Source organism: Mesoplodon mirus (genome assembly GCF_964341445.2).
Source record: "Mesoplodon mirus genome assembly, chromosome: 5".
NCBI classification, from domain to species: domain Eukaryota; kingdom Metazoa; phylum Chordata; class Mammalia; order Artiodactyla; family Ziphiidae; genus Mesoplodon; species Mesoplodon mirus.
The window spans coordinates 149178407-149204124 of NC_138980.1; the positions used below are offsets into that span (position 1 = coordinate 149178407).

The 25718-nt window shown below is 42.3% G+C and overlaps 1 protein-coding gene across 2 annotated transcripts in view; it reads right to left on the minus strand.

Annotated features, from left to right (window-relative positions):
• The window catches only part of GHR (growth hormone receptor), a gene marked incomplete at its 5' end in the record, with an annotated part of 284082 nt that extends 259992 nt beyond the window's left edge, over positions 1-24090 (minus strand). The window contains 2 exons of one of the 2 annotated variants that reach the window (XM_082622356.1): positions 2672-2720; positions 24010-24080. Of the gene's footprint in view, positions 1-2671; positions 2721-24009 lie in introns of both variants that reach the window. The other variant, XM_082622357.1, reaches the window with a different exon arrangement.
• Between the last annotated feature and the right edge of the window lie 1628 nt (positions 24091-25718).

A 25718-nucleotide genomic window follows, 5' to 3' on the forward strand; every position in this document is an offset into this window, starting at 1 on the left:
AAGATTACTCAGAGTTAATATTGGTTTTGTATGTGCCAAACAGAGAATGTTATGAGAAAACTGTTTTAAAATAAATGTTTATTTTATCCCACAATATGAAACACGAAAAAGTTTCTTGGGCAGCTAAAGCATTTACTGGGGAAGATTATATTTCCTGTTGTTCTTGTTGAACTCACTACAGTAATTATATATAGCACTAGTTATAGTAAGTATGCACACACACACCACATACATATTCATGTTTATATGCATGTCTGCATATGCACAGACACACAGGCATATACATACATATGTGCACACACTTTCACAGGGACGGAGACCTAAGAGTATGGACCCATTTTCAGCTTTTTACTTTTAAAGGCTGCTATTTTTGCAACAAGATAATTAGTTATGACAAGCACACAACCACACATAAACAATGAAAGGCTCAACTTATCATTTAAATTACTTAATAGACAAGCGACATTGTGCCCCCATTATCCTCCCACTCTCAACTAATCTTTTCCTGACATATCAGGATGAGCTGTATAGGGGCAGATTCACGTCATGTGTCAACTTAAGCATGAGCTATATAAAGGGCAGATTCACATCATGTGTCAACTTATTGCAGAGGTTGAGTACATATAAGCAACCTTTCAGCACCGAAGAATAGACATGGCTTCAACAAGAGAAATTAACCCATCACATTACCCATTCACACTGAAGAGAGCTTGGTGGCAGTTCCCTCTAGACAGCGTGGAAGGGGAACCCATGGGAAACCAGTAGGAAAATGAAATCAACTTTCAGCCTGGGTTTCAGAGAGAAATTGTCACTGTCTAGTCAATCTAAAAACCTTTAATGGGATTAAATCCCTCAAATGGGAAAATCTCCATAGATTGCTGTTTTTAACAATCAACAATTCTTTAACAAAAGAATGTTCATCTCATATTCTGCATCACAATGAATACATCCTACTTAAAATACACATGGGCAATTTCTAGAGTTGATGAAATACATTTCGTTCATTACCACGTTTGATCCTGGAAATATCCCTATGGACTGAGGTCAGGTACATATTACCATCTTTTTCTAGCAAGGAGACTGGGGCAGAGACTCCCAGGGTCATGTGGATAATAAATAATTTGCTTGGGTTATCACTGCAATTTTTTTAAGGCAAGATATATAGGGAATAACCTTAGCTAAATTAAAGATTTTGCAGTTGCATAGAATTTCGCAGTCCACCATGTGTAAACAGCATTGATAAACAATAACAACATATCCAGTGAAGTAACTGGTGGAACTAGGGGGAAAATATATTTAATATACAACAGTGTGCCTTGTCTTTGTCAAAACCAATACTCATTTGAATTTACCAAAAACTGCTAACAGACGTCTGGTTATACAGGTTAATGGATCTCACTTAACATAGCTCTGATATATGGAAAACCAAATAACTGGCTTTGAGCCTCACTGTTCCTCATCTATAAAACAGGACTAATAACAACACCTAGTTCATAGGAGAGTTGTGAGGAATAAATTGGATATTTATGAAAAGTACCTGGAACACTTCTGGCAGATAATTAAATGCTACTCTTTATTACTGTCACCATATATAACATATATCATAGGTGTACAGCAGATTACTTTGATACATTTATATATTTGTATATGATTGCTAATAGTGATATTTATCACACTACACAATTATAGTACAATATAATTTTCTATATTCACTGTGACGTGCATTAGATCTCTATGGCTTATTTACTTCTCAAGTTTGTACTCTTAAGCACCATCACTCCTAGTGAAAAAAATTTTTTTAAATAGAGCAAGGCACGAAGGATTATTCACTATGGGCAAGAGGTTCTTCACAAACCAAGTACATATTTTCAATCTGTAAAAAGTAAAATCCTATTAATTCAAATACACCCACTTAAATCTCATGATAGGCAGCTACCAATAAGCCATACAAATCAGTCCTTCCGCCCAGGTATTTGCTCTCAGGCAGACACAGCAAGGAGCCACAAGGAAGCCAAAAGAGAGCGAGATCCTCAAGAGGCTTGCGCAGCAAAAGGCTCACAGGAAAGTGAGTAAAATCTCTGATAATTGCCTCTCTGCTCCCTTGGGAGGGCCAGTCACATCCCAACTAATGAACCAGCTCTCAAACAGGAAAGAATGAAAAAGAAGGGGACAGCTTCATTAAAAATCCCAGGAAAACGAATTAATCCCCTTCCTCCCCCTCCCTCTTGCCCCCAGCAGGCGTCCTGTACATAGTAACACGTGGAGTTCTGCTGTTAATGCCACTCTCTCTCCTTCCACTGGACCCTGGGGTTTTTCCATCTTCAAAGATTAAGTTCCCTTTGATTTAATATAACAACCAGCTTATGGATAAAGGTGCCATTTATTTGCACTAGTTTTCCTGCTTTGGAAACATGCAATTTAAATAATTTGAGACTTTAGAGACCATCTAATTCAAATGAAAATGTCTTCAAGGGCCAGGAAGGTAACACAAATAAATGAAGTGGGCCAGGTAGAAAGTGGGGTTTACTTTGTTGATTTTTTACCACTCAGAATTTTAAGCCCAACTGTTGCCCAATCTTTCCATTTTTCCAAGAGAAACTGGAATTTTTTTATGTTGACAACTAATTTAAAAGATTATTAAACTCCATACCCACATGCATGGAAAACTCACCTATAGAATTCCAGTTGGGACCTCCAACCTAATCTGGTGAATTTCAGCCCTGGTTTTAAAAAAAAAAAAAAAAAAAAAGAATCACCTGGGAGCTTTAAAAATACACATCGCCTCCTCTTCCAACTGGCAATTCTGATTCAATTGGGAAAGGGTAAGCTTTCAGGTGATTCTAATCAGCAGCTAGAGTTGGAAACTACCAATCTGGTCTAATTTATGAATTCTACAGATGAGGAAATAGTGGCCCAAAGACTAAAGCAACCTGCAGCTAGCAGGAGAGAAAGAACATGGCTTCTTACCAACATGCTGTTTGCAAAACTCTAATATAAATGCTACTTTTTTTTTGCCAATGAACTGGAGTTTGGGCTCCAATATATATCATCTGTAAATATATATCATCTGTAAACTTTCAATTGCTTCCTCAGGAGAAGTGTTAGGAAAAAGAGAACTGCAGCATCAAAAACTAAGTCTAGTGACTATCATGCAACATTTGCATTGGATTGTAAACTCCACGAAGGCAAAGGATTGGTCAGCCCCTCCCTCACCACTGAGGTAAGTCAGCGCCTCCATAAACACTTGATCGATAAATGACTTCATGATTTTCAAAGTTCTATTCCCAAATAAATTGGGAATAAAGTTCCCTAAAGGCTCAAAAATCAATTTTCTACAGAGCAATGTCAGTGACTAGAAACATTTCAGAGGAAACAAATTATGAGGTCTCAACTATCTAAGGGGAAGATCCTTAGATCACTGTTGACAAAGCTGTAAATAGTAAAGAGCTGTAAATAGAAGGAATAAGCTGTTGACAAGAGCCCATCTCATTAGGTTTAAAGCTTCCTTTCCCTACAACGGCACAAAAAGGAACAGGCCACTCTATTTACGTCACTTTCATCCCACCACTAACTCAGAATATTTATTTTTTCTGGAGCTGAACCCTTGCCAACTCCAATAGCCATAGCTTAAATATCCTGTCTGGTTTCTTGACTCGCTGTCACAGAACCACTGCAATCCCTTGTCTGTCTGCACTTTTTTTCCTTTTCACACACTATAGTGGTAACTGGCCTCAAAAAATGGAATATAGCATTTTGTTATATTTACCTCAAAAGATTTGGTGATAAATACCAGGCTTCCTTTCACCCTATGAAGATGCTGGCAAAACCCTACTCACTGTGCAAGAGTAAGACAAGTTATTGGCTTATTATTAAAAAAAACACACCTCTGCCCTGTCAGTCAGTGCAATCCAACCATCTTTCTTCTTCATAGTGAGCTGTCACTGAACCAGGTTCGTCTTGCCCCGACGCACAGCAAACCAAAACGCTGAGACACCGAGGTTTGCAGCAAAGAGAGGGTTGATTAACAAAGCAGCCAAGCGAGGAGATGGGAGAACAAATCTCAACTCCGCCTCCCTGAAGGCAAGGGGGCTTGGGGTATTTATGGGCCACGAATGAAGAAGCCGAGTGGTCTGAGGCGTGGGAGGCGTGGGGGAAGGTGATTGGAAAAAGGTGCGGGAATCATCCTTCTGCACGGGCGTAACTAGGCAACAGGTCTCTGCACCTTTGAAGGGTAGCGTTTTTCGGTCCTCCGATGTCAAAAGGTCACCGAGCAGACAATTAAGCATGCCCAGGGTCGGTGGTCCGATCCAGTCTTAACCAGCTCAGCTCAAAACAGATGTTGCTGACTCCAAGTTCCTGGAAAATAACTCTGGCAAACATCTGTTTAGGCTAGGTGCCGCTTGGAGGACAGGCAAGTCTTCAAACAACCTTGATTAGGGAAGGCAGGTGGAATGGACCTGACTGCTTACCCATGGGTTTATTTCTAAAATAACAAATCTGATCATGTCACTTACCTACATAAGAAATTCTGGGGCAGCTACCTACCGGGACCCAGAAAAAGTCCAAGATCCCTGACACTATGTATGAATCCTACCGACTTTTCCAGCCTCATTTCCCTTCACCTACCCTCAAATATCCTCTGGTCCAGCCACCTCAAACCACTTATCAAATTTCCCTAACACACCATCTTCTTTTGTAGTTCCATGAGTATGAGCTGTCCCTTTAAGAACGCCCCTTCCCCTTTTCTCTATGGGGTTGGGGAGGGGTGCTTTTCAAGAATGGGCTCAAAAGGCAGATCTTCTGAGAAGCCTTCCCTGACTCTCGAGGACCATAGGTCTCTGTTTCCTCCATCTCTCCTGCCTCCCATGGGGTTAGTTGTGAATGTAATTAAATGCCTCTAGGCTGTGTGCTGCCAAAGCCCGTGTGTCTTCTCTTCACACAGTATGGAACCCAGGTTTGCTGAGTTCAACTAACTACTGCTGCCCCGCCTGTGCGGATAAGCAGACTAAAGTGGGTGTCCGGGCAGTTCTGCCTCCTGTGACAACTAGGACTCCACTCACGGTGAGCCTACTGGTATTTGTGACTGTTCTGCTTATTAGTGCTTTGGTTTCAACTGCTCCATTATGAGTCTCTCCTGTGAACAAAAAATACTGGACAATCTCACTTACCTGTAGAATCTAAAAAAGGCGAACTCATAAAAACAAAGTAGGATGGTGGCTAGAGGGGTTGGGAGTTGAGTGAAACTGGGAGATATCTGTCAAAGGGTGTAAACTTTCAGTTATAAGATGAATACGTCCTAGAGACCTAAGGTACAATATGGTGACTATAGTTAACAATACTGTATTGTACACTTGAAATTTGCTAAGAGAATAGATCTTAAATGTTCTCACCACACACAAAAAAGTAACTATGTGAAGTGATGGATGTCTTAACTAACATTCATGTGGTAACCATTTCACAATGTGTATACATAGATCATTGCGGTGTATACTGTAAACTTGCACAATGTTATTAGTCAATTATATCTCAATAAGGACCTTAAAATACACGAAAACAAACCAACAAGCACAAATATGCTCTCTTCTCTAAAGCACACTGAGCTTGAGTCAGACCCTCGTTATTCAACATAATGTATGACATAAAAGTCAATGTTGATTGAAGTATACTTTTCAAATCAGATGTCATAGGCAGTCTCTCTTGATATTTACCTAAATCTCTTTTGCTGTGATTTAAATCAGGAGAAATCAAGAATATCTTCAGAAAACTCACCACCAGGGATGGAGGAAACAGAAAATCACAGTTATATCAAGTTTATAAATGAAAACAATTTTAAAAACCACAACGATGACTGGACCACCAAGTCTTTTCCCCAGCAAAAGAACACACTCACACTGTTAGTTCAGTACAGAAAGCTAGCTATGGGTGCTCTCAGAGTGGGGTATTTTCTATCGACATCAGCACCAATCCTTTAGAGCTTGATGGTGGCATAATTCCATCAATGATTCTGACTCATGATTGACTCATTTTTCTATTTGCTGGACTTTAAAAGATACCATAGTGCCCTCATAATGTGCATCAGCAATGTTACCTTTTGAAACCTGTATCATAAATTCTACTTTAGTCCGAATGCATCCAAAATAACTTTATCACATAGAGAATAAATCCATCAATTACTAATTAGTGAATGCCCACTATGGCCCAGCACATTGCTGTGGAGGTTATGCAAAAAAAAAAAATCAACCAAAATTCTTTCCTTGATGAATTTAATGTAAATCATAATGAAATTTTACATATTAGGTCCCTTATTTTGATTTTTCTCGACAAGATCTCACAGAGCAGAACGCCTCATCATCTGCAAGACACTGTAGTGAGGCTACCGGGGAAGCTGCAGACTTTGACCCTGAATACGTGCCATATGCAGGAAGGCAATGCCCATGAGAAACTCAAGTGAGAGAAAGTGTGAGTCTTAATAAACACGCCAATAAAGTGCCAGGGAAAAGGAACAAGGGAGCTTGTAGCTGGAAATGGATCAGATGCAAGAGAAGGATCGGAGCAGACCCTGTGGAGTTTGACATTGTGGCCTTTGAGCTGCGCCTCAAAGGATGAGTAGAACGAGAGGATGCAAAAAATAGAGAGAAAGGCCACTGGGGAGGGAACAACATGAACAGAATTGTTGGGCAGAAACAAATGAGATATTTTGAGGGCAAAGGAGCAGTTCAGCTTGAAGCTCGGCAGAAAATCCAGATGGATAAGTAGGTTGGGGTAACATCACAGGGCTACGAATACCAGGCTAAGGAATCTGAAAATCAATCCTTAGGCTAATAAGATGTTTTATTTTGTTTGGGTTTTTTTTTTTTTTGCGGTACGCGGGCCTCTCACCGTTGTGGCCTCTCCCGTGGTGGAGCACAGGCTCCGAACACGCAGGCTCAGCGGCCATGGCTCACGGGCCCAGCCGCTCTGCGGCACATGGGATCTTCCCGGACCGGGGCACGAACCCGTGTCCCCTGCATTGGCAGGTGGACTCTCAACCACTGCGCCACCAGGGAAGCCCGAATAAGATGATTTTTGAGAGCATGAGTGGTCAGAACAACAATTATTTAAGGTGATTTGGCAATGATGAGATGGAGCTAAAGCAGGATAAATAAGGGCTTCTACGGCCGTGGCTTCTGCTCCAACCAGTGTATGAGCTGAACACTGTAGTGATTCTTCTGATTAACGTTTACAGCCACTGTCAAATGGAAATCTATTAACTGCTTGTGGTGTCTTGCTTCACAAAGCTTTGGCTTCAAACACATCATTATAAAGTCTCTTGTCACTGGCATTGAGCAGTCTGTGTGCTTTCTATCTGCCCAGAACTAACTGTTATAAGACCAAAGTGCCAAAAAATACATACAGCAAAATGCTCATGATTCCCAGCAAAGACCAAACCAAACTTGTAGTGTAATGTTTATGTTCTACATAGCACCTGCCATATATGAAGCACCTGACACGATTAATTAGATTGAGTATTTTTTGTTATTGTTGAATCCAGAGAAGACAGTGTTACAATCTGCCTTGGTGTCAGGTTAATTTTATGTGTCCACCTGACTGGGCCACAGTGCCCAGATACATGGTCAAACACTATTCTGAGGGTTTTTGGATGAGATTAACATTTAAATCAGTAGACTTGAAGCAGATTGCCTTCCAGAAGGTGGGTCGACTCATCGAACCAGCTGATGCCCTGAATGAAACAGAAGACTGACTTCCCAGAGTTAAGAGGGAATTCTGCAGCAGACAGCTTTTGAATGTGAAGTGCGACTTCAGGTCTGCTCCTGGGCTCCAGCCTGCCCTGCAAATTCTGTACTTGCTGGCTTCCATAACTGTGTGAGCTAATTCCTTGAAATAAATCTCCTATATACATGCACCTCCTATTTGTTCTGTTTCTCCACAGAACCCTAATACCATGGTAAAACATGTCAGAGTTTTCACAACCTACTTCAGGTCTACCTGAATCTTCTTATGATCATCTTCTCTAGAAAATGCCCTTGACATGAAATTTATGGAATGACAGATAAGGGCTATGGGCTGCGGGTAGGAGTATCTAGCTAGATTTGCTGGGCTTTCTTAGGCAGTTGTTATGCCTTTGAACCCTGTACATTTCATAAGCACTCCACTTAGCCAGACGTTAACTATACAATGACCTTCTATTTAATATGTACAGAAGAGAAGTGAGTTGTCTGAACTGAAAAAAATGTGGCAGTGACGATCCTTATTACTGAATTCCAGGAAAAAAATTAATGTATTATACTTTCATATGTGATTTCCATTAATAAAATTCTGACACCATTTGCAAGGTGAGTGGACCATGATAGAGCCACTGAGTCCAAGGATCTAGGCTACCTGAGGGCCAAGCAGGCTCCTTACAGGAACCCAAGCCTCACATTCAGACCTCTGCAGCCAGGCTGACACCATCCCATATGCCAAGTGAGCCAAAGTGCTGTCTCTCCAAAGAGACTGTAGTGAACAAAAAATTACCATGTTTCTAGTTCCTGTTTTCATCAGTCAAATCCCAAAACACCAGATAATTTGTCCTGAATTGTACTAGCTTCCCTATAATAATTTTTCCTTCTTTGCTGTGGACTTCTGACATCGAAGAGAATGAGCCAGAGGGCAAGACCTACGACTTCAATCTATGAAAAAGGAAATGCATGGTTTTAGAGTTTTTGTTTTATCTTAAAGGCACACTTTTTTTGACTGCTTTCTCTAATTATGTCTTTATCTTGATTTCACACTGCTAGTATCTTTTATCATTATGGGCTTAATAACAATCACGTCATCATATTCCTGTTTGTTTTTTTTTACACTACATCCTTATATTCCTTTAAAAAAAAAAAAAGCACTGGAATCACCAGTGAGCTTTAAATCATCTATGGGCCCCACCCTTAAAGATTCAAATTTCTTTGTTCTGGGGTGCAGCATCCTGTTCTGATTGCTGACCTCTATTTCTCTATCACATTTAATCAAGTACTCTGCCTTCTACTCTCTCTCTCTCCTGTCTTAACTTTTTTTTCTTAACCAGCTTAGATTCCTGGTTGATCATTTCAGAGGCTCCCTTGCTGCTTCCATCTTTTCATCACAGCTCTCTGACAAAACCTTAGGCCTAGATGATCCCACTTTCCCTGTGCTTGGCAATGGCTGAATACCTCCAGAAAGCATCAAATACTTCATAATTCTTTTAACAGTGTATCACCATGAATTTGTGAACATCAGCCTCAACTGGGCCTTCAAGAAATGACTAGGGATCCTACTAAGCTTTACTAATTTACTCCCTTTCATATATTCGAGCTTTCTCTGTCCTCAAAAAGCTGAAACTGGGGCTTCCCTCGTGGCGCAGTGGTTGAGAATCTGCCTGCTAATGCAGGGGACAGGGGTTCGAGCCCTGGTCTGGGAGGATCCCACATGCCACGGAGCAACTAGGTCTGTGAGCCACAACTACTGAGCCTGCGCGTCTGGAGCCTGTGCTCCGCAACAAGGGAGGCCGCGATAGTGAGAGGCCCGCGCACCGCAATGAAGAGTGGCCCCCGCTTGCCACAACTAGGGAAAGCCCTCACACAGAAATGAAGACCCAACACAGCAAAAATTAATTAATTAATTAATAAACTCCTACCCCCAACATCTTTTAAAAAAAAAAATCACCTTGGTTTAAAAAAAAAAAAAATCTGAAACTACTTCCTTTCTTTGCCAGGATGCCACCCCTTTCTCTCTCCCATTCAGCTACTTTTCAAAGAAGCCATTTCATAGAGACGCCTTTAACTTGCAGTTACCACACCTCGGCATCTGCACCCTTCCCTTCTTCCCTCCTAGTGCAGAAGGGAAGGAATCCTCTCTCCTCTCTGATTCCTCCAGCTGTCCTCAGAGTGGAACCCCTCCTATCTTCTTGGGAATCCTGCACGACTGATTACCCACCTTTTCTCTCGCTTCAACCCCCATCCTCCCCATTGCTCTTTCCCATCAACCCTTAGACAAGCTTGGGTCTCCTAACTTTAGAAACCTCTCTCTTAACGCTATTTTCTCCTCTAGTTAAAGCTCCATCCTTTTGTTCCCCTCCAGAGCCAAGTGTCTTGAGCTATCTCTAACCACTGTGCCCCTGTGTTCACACCCCTGCTCCCCAGGACGCTTCATTCTGGCCTCTGCTCCATCATTACAGCAGCCCAGCTCTCCCTGAAGTCCATCCAGACATCATTTTACTAACCCAAAGGACACTTACAGGGCCCTTTTTACTTTACCCCTCAGCAGCATCTTAAATGATTCTCTTTCCCTGGCCTCTGAGGTGACACTCTAGCATCTTCTGTCACACTTTTCATTCTTATTTGTCAGCTTTTCCTCCACGTGGCTTTTAAATGTTGGAAATCCTCATGGCTCAGAGCTATGCTTTCTTCGCTCACTCCATTTTCACCCTGTGAGCTAAGAGTGATACCTTTGTGGCTTCAATACTGTGTCTAAACCCCTGACTTCCAAATTTATATATCCAGACACCTGTGATCCAGGACCAAGACCACACGGAATCTCCTCATGGATGCCTTAAAAAGGCCTCCAACTGAAAATGGCCCCAAACCAAACTACTTTCTCCTAACCTATGCCTGGTCTCCCTCCAGTGCTCCCCGTTCCCCTGAAGAAGCCAAATACCAGGGAGTTTTCCATGGCGTCGCTCACACAATCATATCCAAGTCAGCACGACGTCCAGTCTACTTTCCTTCATAAATAAGTGGTATATCTATTAACCATAAGTAACAGTAAATCTCTCCGCTTCTCCCCATCTTTATCACCACCACTCTGGCCCATGCTACCAATACCTCTGGCCTCCAACAGATTCAGAAAACATCTCCCTGAGCACCTCTGTCCACACCTCCTCCATCCATTCTTCATTGGAGAGCGAAGTGACCTCCTTCAAATGCAAACCTGATTGTGTCACTATTTTGCTTCAAAACCTTCAATGGTTTTCTATTTCCCTTTCTATTGATAAAGACTACAGTGTGGCCTGCAAGACCATGTGGGATACAGTCCCTGCTTACTTCTCTGGCCTCTTCCTAAGCCATGCTCCTTGCGCTCTGGGCTCTGGCCACACTGACTGTTTCCAGTTCTCAGCAGTACTGGGTACCTTTCTGCCTCCTGTTCCCTCTGCCCAGATTGCTCTTCCTTCCTCCTCTTCCTTCTACTCCTTTAGATCTCAAATATCTTCCTTTGAAAGCCTTCCCTAACCACCAAGCCCCAACCTGAATCATGTCTCCTCATACTTTTATTCCATAGTAGTTAAAACTGTTTTTCATTATACTTGGTTAATGTCCTCCTCCATTCTAGACCATGAACTCCTGTGAGGCAGAGGCTATGTCTGAGTTGCTTACCATATGATAGTATTCTAGTACCTAGTCTCCTGCTCTGCTGGGCAAAGTATAGACTGAATTAAGGGGTGGTTTGTGAGTGACTGAATGAATGAATGATCGTAATGATGGATCTTTATACTCAGCTCTCAATATTCATCTTTATCCTCCCCTGCAGCACAAACCCAGAATCAAGCTCAAGCATAAACTTTCAAGTCCAGTTCAATATAAAAAGTATTTTTGAAATACTTTTTCAGGGTACCGGCTGCATGGAGGAAAAGTCATTGAAAGGGAGGGACTAGCAGGGTCTGATCTGTGTTCCCCAACGTAGGGAAGGAAAACCAGTATCTCTGTATTCATCCTGAAAACCAAACAAGAACAAGCCATATCCACTTCATGAATGAATTCCTTAACTTACTTAAATCACCTACTTTGTAGATATATAAGAAAAAAATCACTTTCACATATTTTTTTAAAAGGCAAATAATTTAGGATCTTCCATAAGGATCTTAAAATGCTCCAAATTCAGAACCTATACATGTACTAAAACCAACACTAACCTATCCCTTCTAGCTCTCAGAGTCCATCTTTAAATAAGTTTGCAGTCCTATGTCCCAAAGTCTTATACAAGTTCTTGGGCTTAAGCTCAAAAGATATTAATCAAAGTCCAAGTAATTTATTAAACTGCAAGTGGCCATAAAGCAGAGTTAATTCAATTTGGCAGGCAGAGCAAACCAAGACACGGCTTGACCTATAAGCTTTTAGGACCCCCTTTGAAAAGCTGAGTGAAATCACTAGGGAAGAGGTTAAAATTCAACTTTGTTTTATATCCCTCTTTAAATAATGTAAAGTGCAAGCGTGCTCCTGACAATTTAAGATTTTGAGTGATAACTTACCAAACAAAATCCTTCCTGAGTTTTCCCACAAGAATTTTTTAAAAGTTCAAAATGCTCTCTTCAACAATGTGGTTATTATTAATACCCTTCCTTTTAAATCATGGACTTTTAAGGCAGTTGTCCTTTGAATTACAAAATCCCAAATCCCAGGGAAGTCATTATAACTATTATGTTAACGGGGCATTAATATTTTACTACTCACATTTGGCAGCTGTTTTTTTCTGGAAAATTTCTCCTTGCTGGATCAATATTTCAAAATTTAAGATTTAATAAAATTAAGAAAAAATTTTATTTTTTTTAATGATCAAGGCAGTGTTAGGCTGCCTTAGCTATCTATTACTGCATAACAAGTTAAGTCAAAGTTTAGCAGTTTAAAACAACAAGCATTTATTATCTTACAGTCTGGGGCAGGGGCCTAGAAGAGGCTTCGCTGGGTGATTCTGGCTCAGGGTCTTTCACAAGGTTGCAGTCAAGTTGTTGGCGGGGAGGGAACTGCAGTCACTCTGAGGCTGGACTGGTGCTGAAGGCTCCACCTCCAAGGTCACTCTTATGGTGGCTGCTGTCAAGAGGCTTCGGTTTCACATTGGCTATTGGGTTGGGGGCCTGAGCTCTTCATTCCACACTGGTCATGGGACTCCCTCACTTTCTTTCCATGTGGGCCTCTCCATAGGGCAGCTCAAAACATGGCTGTTGGTTTCCCCCAGCGTGAACAGTCCAAAAGACAGAGCAACCAAGACAGAAGCCACAGTGCCTTTGAATGATTTAGTCTCTGAAGCTGCACATCTTCACTTCTACATTATTCTGTTCATTAGAAATGAGTCACTAAGTCCAGCCCCCACTCCGAGGGAGGGAAACCTGGACTCCACCTCTTGATGGGAAGAGTATCAAAGAATTTGTGGACATATTTTTAAAACCACCACATAGGCAGTGGCTAGAAGCATGGGAGTTGGCCACATGTGGAATTAGGAAGAGCTGTGTTTGAATCTTGACCGTGCTACTTACAGCTGTGGGTCCTTGCATAAATTTAACTTCCCTATGTCATAGTTTCACCAAATGCAGAATCAGGTGGATCATGGGGGTTTTGTGTGGGATTAAATAACATAACATGAAAAAAGGCCTTGGAATAGCCCCTGCTAATAGTAAGCACTTCCTTAATGTTGCCCATACAACAGTTATTGGTGAAGCAAACTACTGAGTGCCCACCGAGTAAAGAATACACAGTCCTTTGCCCTGTAGGAGATTACAATCTCACTGTTACGAAAGTAAATCTGAAGTTAGGCATAGAAAAGCTAATGTGACATAGAAAAGCTAGTTTTTCCTCTAGAAATCCAAGGGCTTCCTAAAGAGAAGAAGTACTTCCTAAAGAGAGGTGGTCAGAAAAGCCGTCTAAACAAAATAAGGAAATATATAACGGTTTAAATATTTTTGTTTGCCTGCTTTTTTAAAGAACAGAGGCCGTTCCTTCAACTTAAATGTTCTCAGAAGTGTTGTGTATACAACAGATGAAAGCCCGGCACTCTGCGGGTGGGAAGCAAGCAGTGCAGCCAGCTTGGCCCTCTGCTCTGGACACCCCAAGGGCCCTGAGGGGGCTTGCTGGAGCACAGTTTGTAAATCTGCATTAACAGATTGTGCCTGTATCACAAACACAAAGGTCAAAGGCCAAATGGTCCTTTGACCATTTGATTAAAGGTCATGGTTTAAAACCATGCCAACCTAAGGTAGCCATTTAAGTAAACAGTTTCATACATGTGATCTGAAAGGTAATGTTTTTCTCCTTTAAAAATGTGCAATGCTTTAAACATTAGAATCTGAAGGGATTACCTTTCAGTCAATCCCTGTTTATTCCTTCTAAGAAAACAAAGACCATTTTTACATGGTTGTCCCTTTGTATCTTCATAGAAGTTAGATCTCATTCTGAGCCAATAATTTGTGTTTTACATAGATTGTGTTATTAGATACTAACTTTAAGCTTCCAACAACTTGTAATCAAAGCAAAAATTGACAAAAAACCTTAAAGCCTATTCTTTTCTGAATTTAGAATTAGAGGTTAGAGGAATTTAAGCATTGGTTAGCCTAGATATCCATGTTGTTTATCTTCCCAGAGTCAAAGCTTGAATAATTTATAAAAATTTCTTCTAAATTTTATGCCCCAAGTTCCAAGGCAACCAAGGGTAATTTTCAGTTGGGCTATTGAAGGTATAAAGATCAGTCAAAGATTTCACTGAATATTCCATATCCTTCATGTAATATGTAAAAAAAAAAAAAAAAAAAAAGGATAGTAACTACAGAAAGACTGAGAAATGGAGGCTAACTATCCAGACTTAAACATAGTATAAAATAATAAAATATTTGAATTATTACACAACATCAATGTCTGCTCTATGGAGGTGCTTTGCTTCCAAGCCTATAATTGGCCCTGGATCAAAACTTTATTATTAGAGCATGGGGTAACTTTCTGATGAGCTTTATGGTCAATGTATGTGTATATCAAGATAACAGGTTTTACAATTATTAGTTAGGCTCTGAAAATGTTCCACAGATCCTAGGCTGACAGTTAATCCACCTTACTAAGAAATATACCATGCATGTTTCATAATACAGTTTTGTCAAAGACTGCATGCCCATCAAAAGGCACCAAGGATAGGGGATGGGCAAGTGGAGAAATAAAAAGTTTATTTTAAAAAATCATATTGTGTTATCCAATGCAAGATGCCTGTCCCTTCCCCAACCATGCCCTCTTACCCCTAACAGGGCACACTGACTAATTTCTAACTGCCAGCACCTGTATTTCTCTGCCTGAAGGTTCTCTCTTGCATCTCGAGATTGCTTTGCCCTCCTGAATGTTAGTGACCAGGAATTAGTGACTGATGGAAGTTGGTGGGTAAATTATTCCAACTCTTTCAACCTTGGGTGAGAGGGCTTAGGTGTGTGTTTTGCCTGGGCTCCCAAAATCTCTCCAGGAAGATGACAAACTCCAGTTGCCAATGACGGTAACTTGCTTCATAACACACCCTTTATTGGCTCCTTTTGCTTCCTTTTTTCACTTTCTCAAATAAACTTTTACCTGAATCCTTGTGTTATGGCTTTCTTCTGGGAGAAATCCAAACTGAGATGCTACTCATAACTATATTTGCTGATCAAGTGAAGTGGCTATTGAATATATCAGTTTAAGGTCATTTATGGAGAGATATTATAACTATCCTCGATTATCTTTGGTCCCTCACTCCATACCATGAAGAAATCTCACCAGATTATAAATACACTAGGAATTGGCACATGAAAGTCATGCATTTTTGAACATGTGGAAGGAAAATAAATTTTTGGAAGAATGCTAACAAAACTTCCATTAACTACTAAAATGCATTTATTCAACCAAAACTTACAAAGGATTTTCTATGGGATATAAAGTGAACAGAAAAAGTCTCTACTATTAGGGAGCTTACATTTTTGTTGGTGGAGATGGACAAAAAATAGACAAAGAAATTAATAAGTAAGATAATATTAGATAGTGGTAAGTGCTGTGAAGAAACTAAAACAGGGTTATACGATCGCATGACCTAGTTGGGGAAAGGTTACTCTAGCTAGGGGTCAGAGAAGTCCTTTTGAGAAGGTGACATTTGAGCTGGGGCCTGAATTACAAAAGAGGACCAGTCCTACATGGATGCTTATGTGTATAAATGTGTGTGTACACACACACACACAATCACACACAATCACACCTCCATCATATCACAGAGTCAGGCCTGAAGAGGATAATGTCCTTTCATAAAGTATTATCTCTCTATCTTCCATAAAATACAGACCATGCAGTTATTAAAAATAGGAGGCTTACTTGTTAGATATGCATCCTAAAGTATAATATTTACATCCACAAAAGGAAAGGACAAGATGTCTGAGACTGCTTTAAAATACTCAAGGGGCACGGTGGAAAGATGAAAGAAGATTAGCAAAATACTGATGACTCTGGAGGCTGAGTAATGTGTACCTGAGGCTCAAAATACTATTTTCTTTACTTTATGTAAAATTTCCCACAGTCAAAAGCTTTTTTTTTTTAATAAAATGTATATCAAAGATAGAGAATTCCCAAAGTTATAGAAATCCCACCTCACCAAATTTTCATCAACAAATTAGGAGTTCAAGCAGGAACGGGGTCCAGTGGAATCATGAAGGTGTAAAGAAAAACTCTAGACTATGCAATGAGAAAGGAGGTTACAGGATATCCCTTCAATGGAATGCTGAGCTGGCAAACTGGATGTGTCTCCCCAGTCCTACTGAGTCCTACAGAAAAATTCAAAATGTCTCCGGCTTGCTTCAAATATTAAAAACTTCTAGATGTTTCCAAGGCCCTGAACAAGATCCACTTTGGAAAGTTGGTCATCAGGTTTGGGTGCCATCATTAATCTAAGGAGAAATATACCAAGTTTGCATTACGAACTTAGATCCTAGTTATCGCCCGATCCTATCCACGTCCCTTTGACCCCAACTCTCCACATACTTCTTGTCAACAATTCAATTTCTCTCTGTGTTTTACTACATACCAACGTCATTAATAAAATATTTATTCTGTGACAAGCAGAGTACTGTTTTGCCAATGTCCCTATTGGAAATAAGATGCTACACTGACTGCTGATAGGAAAGAAATCCTTCCTCTTCATTTTGCTGCTCTTTCTTTAATATTTCAGACTTGCTAGGTATAAAAATGGTATCTTTTCTTCAGTCATCATCATCTTGTCCAGGGATTCTGGTATTTTCTTCTACTCCTTTGGGAAGAAGCCATTGTAGAGGTTTTGTCTTTAGGAATCTTTTTATTTCTCCTTCACATATGCTTTTCAAGGCTCTTCTTTACTTTGCTTTACCAAATTGAGGTTTTCTGGGATAACAATAACATAGCTTGAAGATGTCCAAAGAAGCAGCTGAAAGGGTGAAGCAGGATCATATGCCATCATCCTGACCAAGGACAAAGGCTGATTTCCTGACCGACAGCAATCAAAATTGGCAGTCTGACTGAAGACTCATCAGCCGTCATCAAACTTGAGATGAGCTATTTTCTGCATCATGGTAGCACCTTCTATTTTAATGAGCATGGGGAGAGAACTATATAAGACTCTGTTTTGTAATGGTCTCACTCTACCTTTTTTTTTTTATATGGCCACTCAAAGATAAAAAAGATGGATGTGATGCTTACTATGATAAAGTACATTTTTTAAACAAGAAAAAAAAAGAGCTTTTCTTTGTACCAAGTGACTATCATATTTCTAATATACTAAAGGAACAAAGAGGGATGCCTCTTTTAAGGTTGTTAATTATATACTACTTTAAATGTTTCATTTGATAAACAACTGAGGATACAATCAAGGAGTTATTATAGCAAATGTCTAGCATAGCAGGCTGTCCACCACAGATAAATACATCAAAGCACCTGTTCAATTTGCAAGCCCTTTTGGTTCTAGTGCTGACTGAGGGATTTATCAGGGTGCTTTCTACCACCGGTGCCAAATCTCCATGAAGTGAGTGTTTTCCCTAGGATACACTTTCCACTTAGAAGCCCAGCCAGCTGGGGAATAGACTTGTTTATGTTTAAACGAATTCACAATATAAGAAGAATAATTCACTGGGATTATAATGATATTCTTCTAAAAAAAAAACGGACTGAAGTCTAGTCAATAACAAAAGACGCAAGCCCTAATCAGAGCAGTAAACACATCTGGAAGTTTTAAGGACTCTGTAGAAGAAATTATCTACTGATTTTGGAATGGAATATTTGAAGGTAAGTTGAGATGCTAATCACACAGCCCAACAATTTCTGACAAAAATCACTGCCTTCCTATGAATCATTAGTAAGTGAAATTTGTGCCTGACCTAAGGCTGAATTTACCTATATTAAAAGGTAGTGAGAAACACCCAACAAAGAAGTTGAGACTAAACAATGACCCGCTCTTGTCATTCTTCTTTTAAGAGTCTGGTACTCATCATGGAATTTTCTTTAGCTCAAAGCAAAAACAACAACAAAAGAAAAGAAACTACTTCAGAAAGACCTCCTGCATCAGACCATGATGAGCTGTTATTGTTTAGAATGGGAGCTGGAAGCACAGATGTGATTACATTTTTATCTGTTTTACTTCATTGATTAAAAAAAAATTAATGGTAAGGGAAAAGAGTAAGCAAACACTATTTCCTGATGCTTATATTCAAAATTGTTGTGTATTGTTAAATAAGTGATATAAATTATAGCTTGACTGTCCAAAGCAGCCCACAGTAATTCAACTAACACTCTTCCCGCAACAGCTATGTTTACAGCATTCAGCAGAGTGGAAAAATATAAAAATGAATAAAATTTATTTTCTGCTCTTGAAAAACCCACAGCCTAGCAAGAAAGACAGATATGTAAAAAGACCATGAAACTGAAAGTGAATGAAATAGGTGTTCCCGCATTCAAGCAAAGCCTCAAAAGAGCTGAGAGAAGAGAGAAATTCAATAATTTGATGGATTCAAACATAGCCCTGAAAAGAATCCTAATAGGTCATCTTGTTTACTCCTCTTTTTTTGTGGTTGTTGATTTGTTATTAATGTGTAAGAAATATGAAACCCAAGAAATTCAGTAGTTTGCAACAATGACAAAGCCTGTTGGAGGCAGAGCTTAGAGGGGACCCAGGTCTCCTGACACCCTAGTTGACTATTATTTCACATGATGTCATCCTAACTTGCAGGTTTCTTATATCAAAGTTGAACTTTGGTTTAGAACTTATATGTCCAAATACTTATCAGTTGGTCTACTATAATTTTTTTTTGGCGGTGGGAGGGTGGATATGAGGCAGGGAGTAGTGAAATTGATTTCTGAACTTTAAAAAAATGCACTTTATCATTGATTATTTCCTCCCTTTATATGAGAACAGAATAAAGCAAAGAAGCAAATGTAATATGCAAGGGGGGATGAGTGACGACTCTTACTGCAAACACACACACACACACACACGAGGGGGACAGCACGGACAATTTCATCTAAGAGCACAAGACTCTCATTGGCCCCTTGTCCTGACTGAAGGTCTGTGCACACAGTAGGGCCTTCTGATAGGCCCAGATGTCAGTCTATATCACAGGTTGGTTTTCTCTCTTTGCCAAGAAGAAAGGGTCATTTCTTTCACATCCAGACTTGCTGAAGTAAACAACATTGTCATCACGTCAACCATAAACATTTCCTGCAGGAAGACAGAAGATTCTCATCTGTGTCAGATTCTCAGCTGGGAAACTCATAATTTAGTCAAGAAGCCTCAGACGGATACACAAAAGAGAAATCAATCATAACAGATAGGTGTCTAATGCGAAGTACAGGCCATAAATGCTACAGACTTTGTGTGGAAATGCCTCAGCCCCAGGCAGTAGGCATTAGAATTCTCACAGAGGAGAAAAGTGAGTCTCAGAGGAGTTAATCTGCATGTCGGTGGTAAAGCTCAAACTCATACTGAGCTCTGATAGGTCCCAAAGTGGTTGCCTTTGAAGTACACCCTCTCCCCGGTGTGTCCTGTATATACCAGCTTTGCTTCCTTACTCCAAGGCGAGGACTTGGTAAGTGAGGAGCATCAGGGAACTCCCTTAGGGCTGATGGCCAGATATACCTGCTCTAGACTTCCCTGAGGCATTGGCAAGCATTTACCTCCAGAGGAAGATGAGGTTGTTGACTCAGTTCATGTCCTGTATGTACACCTTAAATCCCAGTTGCCTGAAGAAGCGTTTCTGTCTGATGTACTTTCACCTCATTTAGGGCCAGATGGCATAGTGTCTAGGACTTGGAGAGAACAAGCCTTCAATAAATGCTGATTGCTAGTACTGACTCATGCTCATGGAAGCAGACACAATGAGGTCCATGAAAAGAATACCTCGCAATGTAGTCTTTACCTGTCTGTAACATGCAGCTGCAATTTGCTTGTCTTCAGAACATTCTACTTCTGCTGTTCTGGGGCTTGGTATTCCTTGATAGTAAGAAATTAGGTAGCTGTCTTCACTGCATGTAGAATTCTATTTACCTGCACAGTATTATACTTTCCACAGATTTACTGGGAGTTCAGGCATGAAAAAATGTTTTGAAACTATTATCATAATGTTTTGACTGTGGATGATTAATAATCTGAAAAGAATGAGTTGTTTACAGGTTTGAAATTAGTGAACAGTGTAATGAGATGGCTAAAACAGCTCATGAATATTAAGCTGACTTAACAGATACAGAAAGCCCAGGACTAAGGATTTCACATCTATGTTTTCAATGACGTACACTAGGAGGGATGGAGAGAATGTGGACTCGAGGCATACTGGTCAGGGCAGAAAAGGGTGGCACCCCACAGTGGGTGAGGAACAGCTCCAAGAACAGGCAAAAAAGAATTCAGGAAGAAGGAGCATACTGTTTGTTTTCCAATACAGCACTTAAAGGGAAGAGAGATTAGATTCATTGTGAGTGCTTCCAGCAACTTAATACTAGGCCAGTGAGCAGAAGAAAGTGTTGATTCAGTACAGGCAGAATTTTCTAAACATAAATCTCTCCTAGAATGGACTGGCTAGTGAGGAAGCAAGATTTCCATCTGATTATTTCCAAGGAGAGGTAAGCTGGCCCACTAACATGGAGGGCTACTGAAGTGGAAGTTCTTGCCCCAATAGGGATTTACCTATAAAGTCGGTGATCGTACTAATCAACCATGTTATTGAGTATATAGTTTGCATTATATTGTCCCGGGTTGAAAAAACTCACTTGCCAAAAAGACATCCTGTGTTGCCTCGTTTACCCAATTAGCAAAGGTCTGACTTCAGCCTTACCAAACTTCAGTTCTTATCAATTCAAGATTCAGAAAATGATTGATTACGTGATTTGAATACTCATATTATTTGTCACTACCACAGATATTAAAGGGTTTTCTTTTTAATTAATTAATTTATTTATTTATTTATTTATTTATTTTGCGGTATGCGTGCCTCTCACTGTTGTGGCCTCTCCCGTTGCAGAGCACAGGCTCCGGACACACAGGCTCAGTGGCCATGGCTCACGGGCCCAGCCGCTCCGTGGCATGTGGGATCCTCCCGGACCAGGGAACGAACCCGTGTCCCCTGCATCAGCAGGCGGACTCCCAACCACTGCGCCACCAGGGAAGCCCAGGGTTTTCTTTTTTAGGAAGAAAAAGTGACGGTTTGTATGGACGCATGTGAACTCACTAAAAAATACAAGTTATTTTCATTATTGACATACTTCTAAAAAATGTCTTCCCTGAAAGTAAACCAAATCTCCAGAACTGTGCAATTTACCAGTGGAATGAACAGAGAAGTTTAAGATTAGCAGATTTAAAAAATATAACCCATGCCTTTTTTCTGAGCTAAACAATTTGCTGTGCCACATTCTCAGTGTATCACTCAGATTTATCTTTACATTAACAACGCTTACCAGCAGATAGCCAAAAAGGCTCGCCAAGTTGGACCAACTTCAAGATTTGTTTCCATGCTGGGGTGCTTCACGCGCTTAGCAGAAGCAGAGTGCAGCTAGGCCTCATTTATTACATTACACTATAAACATTTTGTCTTGAGCTAACAAGATACTCAACACAATTCCATAGGTTACTAAGCACTGTAAACATCTGTTAACACAGGCACCAGAGATAGCACAGAAAAGGCATCTAGAATCCATTTTTAAGAGGTTTATGATGCGAAGTCTGCTGTTTAAAAACTAACAATCAAAAACACAGCCCCAAACTCTGCCTAGAACAAATATTTGCAAGGCAAAGTTATGCTCAGTTTGGAAAAAAATGCACTCGCGTCGTCGCTTTGTCAATGCATTTATAGATTTTCATTTCACACCTCTGCCCATTAAGTGTTGGTTTTCCATGCCATTCAGGAGACCCAAGCTATAATTTCACTGTGATATACTTACTCCAAAAGAAAAGCTGAATGTTGACTCACCAACTTTCCTTAGACTCATGTGAAGCAAAAAGTTTACGAGGGTGGAAGAAGATGAGAGATGGGACATACTTAAGCTACGAATGAAGTTTTCCAGTGGTCTCTGGGCTTAAAACACATCCTTCCAGCTCCATCTAAAGTCCATCTGAAGGGAAACCACAAATGGCCAGACCCCTTGAAATCTAATCTGGGAACACTGAGCTTTGTTTTTCTCAAAAGGAAGAAGAATCCTCAATCACAGAAAAGATGGAACCAACAACTCTGTCTACTAAATCATTTTATTTCGTTCCTATCCAGCATTTTAATTTCTGGAAATGTTTCAATACTATAGACCTCCAAGGTCTATACCCTGGCACTCCAGAGAGGAGGACTTCCAAGATGACACCACCTGCTCAGGTGAGGAAAGATGAGTGCCTTCCCAGGCACACACACCAGGGAGTCTAAACACCCCAGAGTCTGTGCACAACAGTACCCTGGGAATCTCAGATCCACGGATCCAACCTGGGTCCACATCTCCAGGCTTCTGGACCCACACATTAACACGTCTCCTAGACCCTCCGTCCTCCTATGCAGGTCTCCTGAGAGCTCCAGAAACCTCCACCTCCAGCCTTTCGAAGGCAAAGGGATTAGTATTTTAAAGTCCGTGGTACTTAAATCCTGTACAGAAACTCCTGAGACTTCCCAACCCTCTGGCCTCCTGTTACCTTTCCCTGTCCCTTCCAAGGTCTCCTGGCGGCACAAACAGGCAGGCGGCACCTCTCTGGCCTCCTGCCCCCAACTCCCCTGCACACCCTACTGGCTCAGGCTCCGACACGCCCCCCCAGGCGCACACACGCGCGCACACACACCGCGCGCACACACACAGCGCGCACGTACACCCATTCAGCCCACTGACCCTGCACCGGGCCACCCACTCCCACAGCATGACCCCAGCAGGCGTAACCCCCGCTCCGGCTCATATATAAAGCACTCACCCCAACATAGACTTCCCTGTGCACTCGCAAGTGGGTGACCCTGCCCAGCACCCTCTGCGCGCCGCCAGAGTCTTCTCCCCAGAGCCGTCGCGACCCCACTCACCCGCGCGGCTCTCTTGCCTCGGGCAGTTCTGTCAAAACTTTAAGCCTGGTTGATTTCATAACCACGAGTGTGTTCAGGGCTGGAGGAGTTCGGCTTGCCACGATCTCCACCCACCCCAGCTCATGGGGACTGGTGGCCGTGACTCTAACTGACCCCAGCTCCGCCGGTGCCAATGCGCGGCTGCAGTCCGCAGAAACGCGCAAGGGTGCTGCGCTTTGGGAAGGAGCGCGCCGTGTAGAGGCGCACAGCCGAACAACCTCTCCTCTCCTCCCGCGGCGCAGCCAGGGACCTCTCCCCGCTTCGCAGCGAAGCCTCAGCAGTTCCTGCCCCAGCCCGGCTGGCTGATGATGTCAAACAGAAACAGTCGCAAAACTTCTAAGACTTTAACAAAACTGGCTTCGGAGGAAGCCCCTCCAGGCACCGCAAACGCGGGTGGGAGCAGGCGCCAGCGTGGGATGGTTCGCCTGTCACCCCCAACTCCCTGACGCCCCCACCCACTTACACATACACACACGCACACGTCCAGAGCGTGGATCAGGTTACAACTACCCACCAGCAGAAAACAACTTCTTGGTGAAGACGAGGGGAGCAGTGCCAACCCCCAAGTCACCAGGACAAAAATTACCCGTGTAAATACATAAGACAGATCCCCACTTTCATAAACAACTGGCGTCCCAGGCTCCATTCCCAGGCCCCCCGACACAACATGGGGAAAATAAGAGCCCGATTCCGGAGCTCCCTTCCAGTACCTCCGAGCCTCGCCTCCGGAGAGAGAGAGCGGTTCGCGGCCGCGCTGGGGCCGAGGGCGCGGGGCCCTCCGGCCTGCGCGGCCCCAGCCCGGGGTCCTCGCCGCTGCCTCGGCTCAGCAGCAGCAGCCGCCGCCGCCGCCGCTGCAGCAGCCGCCGCTGCTGCCGCCGCCGCCGCTCCCTAGACCGCCTCCTCTTCCCATGGCTGCGCCCTGCTTGGCAGCTCCCGGGCTGTCAGGCTTGGGAAGGGGGAGGGGAGGGGTGAAACGGGAAGGGAGGATGGGAGGGGAGGGGAGGGGTGAGAACCGGCGGGCGCCGTTCACTAGGGGTCACGCCGCGCCCGGCCCGCCGCCCTCGGGAACCGGGCTGTCGCAGCGAGGGGAAGCGGGAGCTCAGGGCGGCTGGTTCGAGACCCGCTGGGGAGGGGCCGAGCGCAGTTCGGACCGAGCACTCCGCGGAACTGGGATGAAGCGTTCCCCGGCGAGGAGTTGGAGTTGGTGCGTGTCACTCTCATCTGGGCTGCGCGGCTCCTCCTAGAGGAAAATATTGGTAGTTGCAGGACACTTCCTTCCTCTCCGCCCACCCCTGTTCCCAAAAAGAAGGCAGGACCTAAAAGAACCTAAATGCAGTCAACAAATTCAAGGGAACGCTTACAGAAAGGTTAGCTTTTTGCTGGAATGGGGGCGGGGGGGGGGGAACGGACAAGACAGCTTGAAAAGCGTAATTGGCAAACCAAACATTGCCTCTTTACACCTGCAACCAATTTCCAAACTCCTGCTCGCTGGGGCATGGTGAAAAGAGAGTTAAAGGACCTTACTTCAGAGGTTAGAAAAAGGAGGCAAGAGAGATGAAGTAATTTACCAAGGACACGAGGCATGTTAGAATTGGGGTATGTCCAGAAACTGGAGCACAGGGAAGCAGGGTGTCCGGACACAGACCTCGGCCTGAGAACTGTACTTGTGTGTGACCTAGGGAACGTGGTTTTTAAATGTCTTGCACTGGACATCTGTCAAATACGGGCCTGCCCACCTCATTCCACTGCAGGGAAAAGAAAGTGAGAGAAGAAGCTGTCAAAGTGCTTCAGAAAGTCAGTATCGTTCTGCATAAGCCTGTCGTTTTGTTAAAGCATCAAACTCCCAGTCGCCACATGCTTTTCTAAGTAGAAAGTTCAAAAGTCCAGTTCCAGGTTGTCTGAGATCTGACGGAGCAGCCCATCATGCTATCTTTTCACTATTTACTTTATTACTGACAGCCAGTTGTAATGTCATTTATTTAACAGATTTGGCTTACTAAATGACATTTTTTTACAGCGTTCCCAGACACAAAGCCAAATTTATACCCAGAGAGAAATGTTTAAGCAACAACTTAAAGAAACCAAGCTTCTTAGCACTAGAATAAAAAATCCCCAGGGCATGGAAAATAGTACAGGGAGGCCAAGACTTGGGAAGGAGCATAGTACCAAAGACTTCGGGCAGCAGATGTCACATAAGATACCCATCTTTTTAAAGGAATCAAAGAAGTGGAAAATTCTGTTCCTTAGAGTCTTTTCTGGTGTTCAGCTGGGGCTCAACAGCCCAACTGTTCAAGGCAAAGACACCCAGAATGAAAGGAGGGGGAAAGATTCTAGTAGGGGTGTGGACCACACTGTCCCATCCTGAGGCAGGAGGCAGGATGGGTGTTGATCTTGAACTGGTCCTGCTCTAGCTGTATCC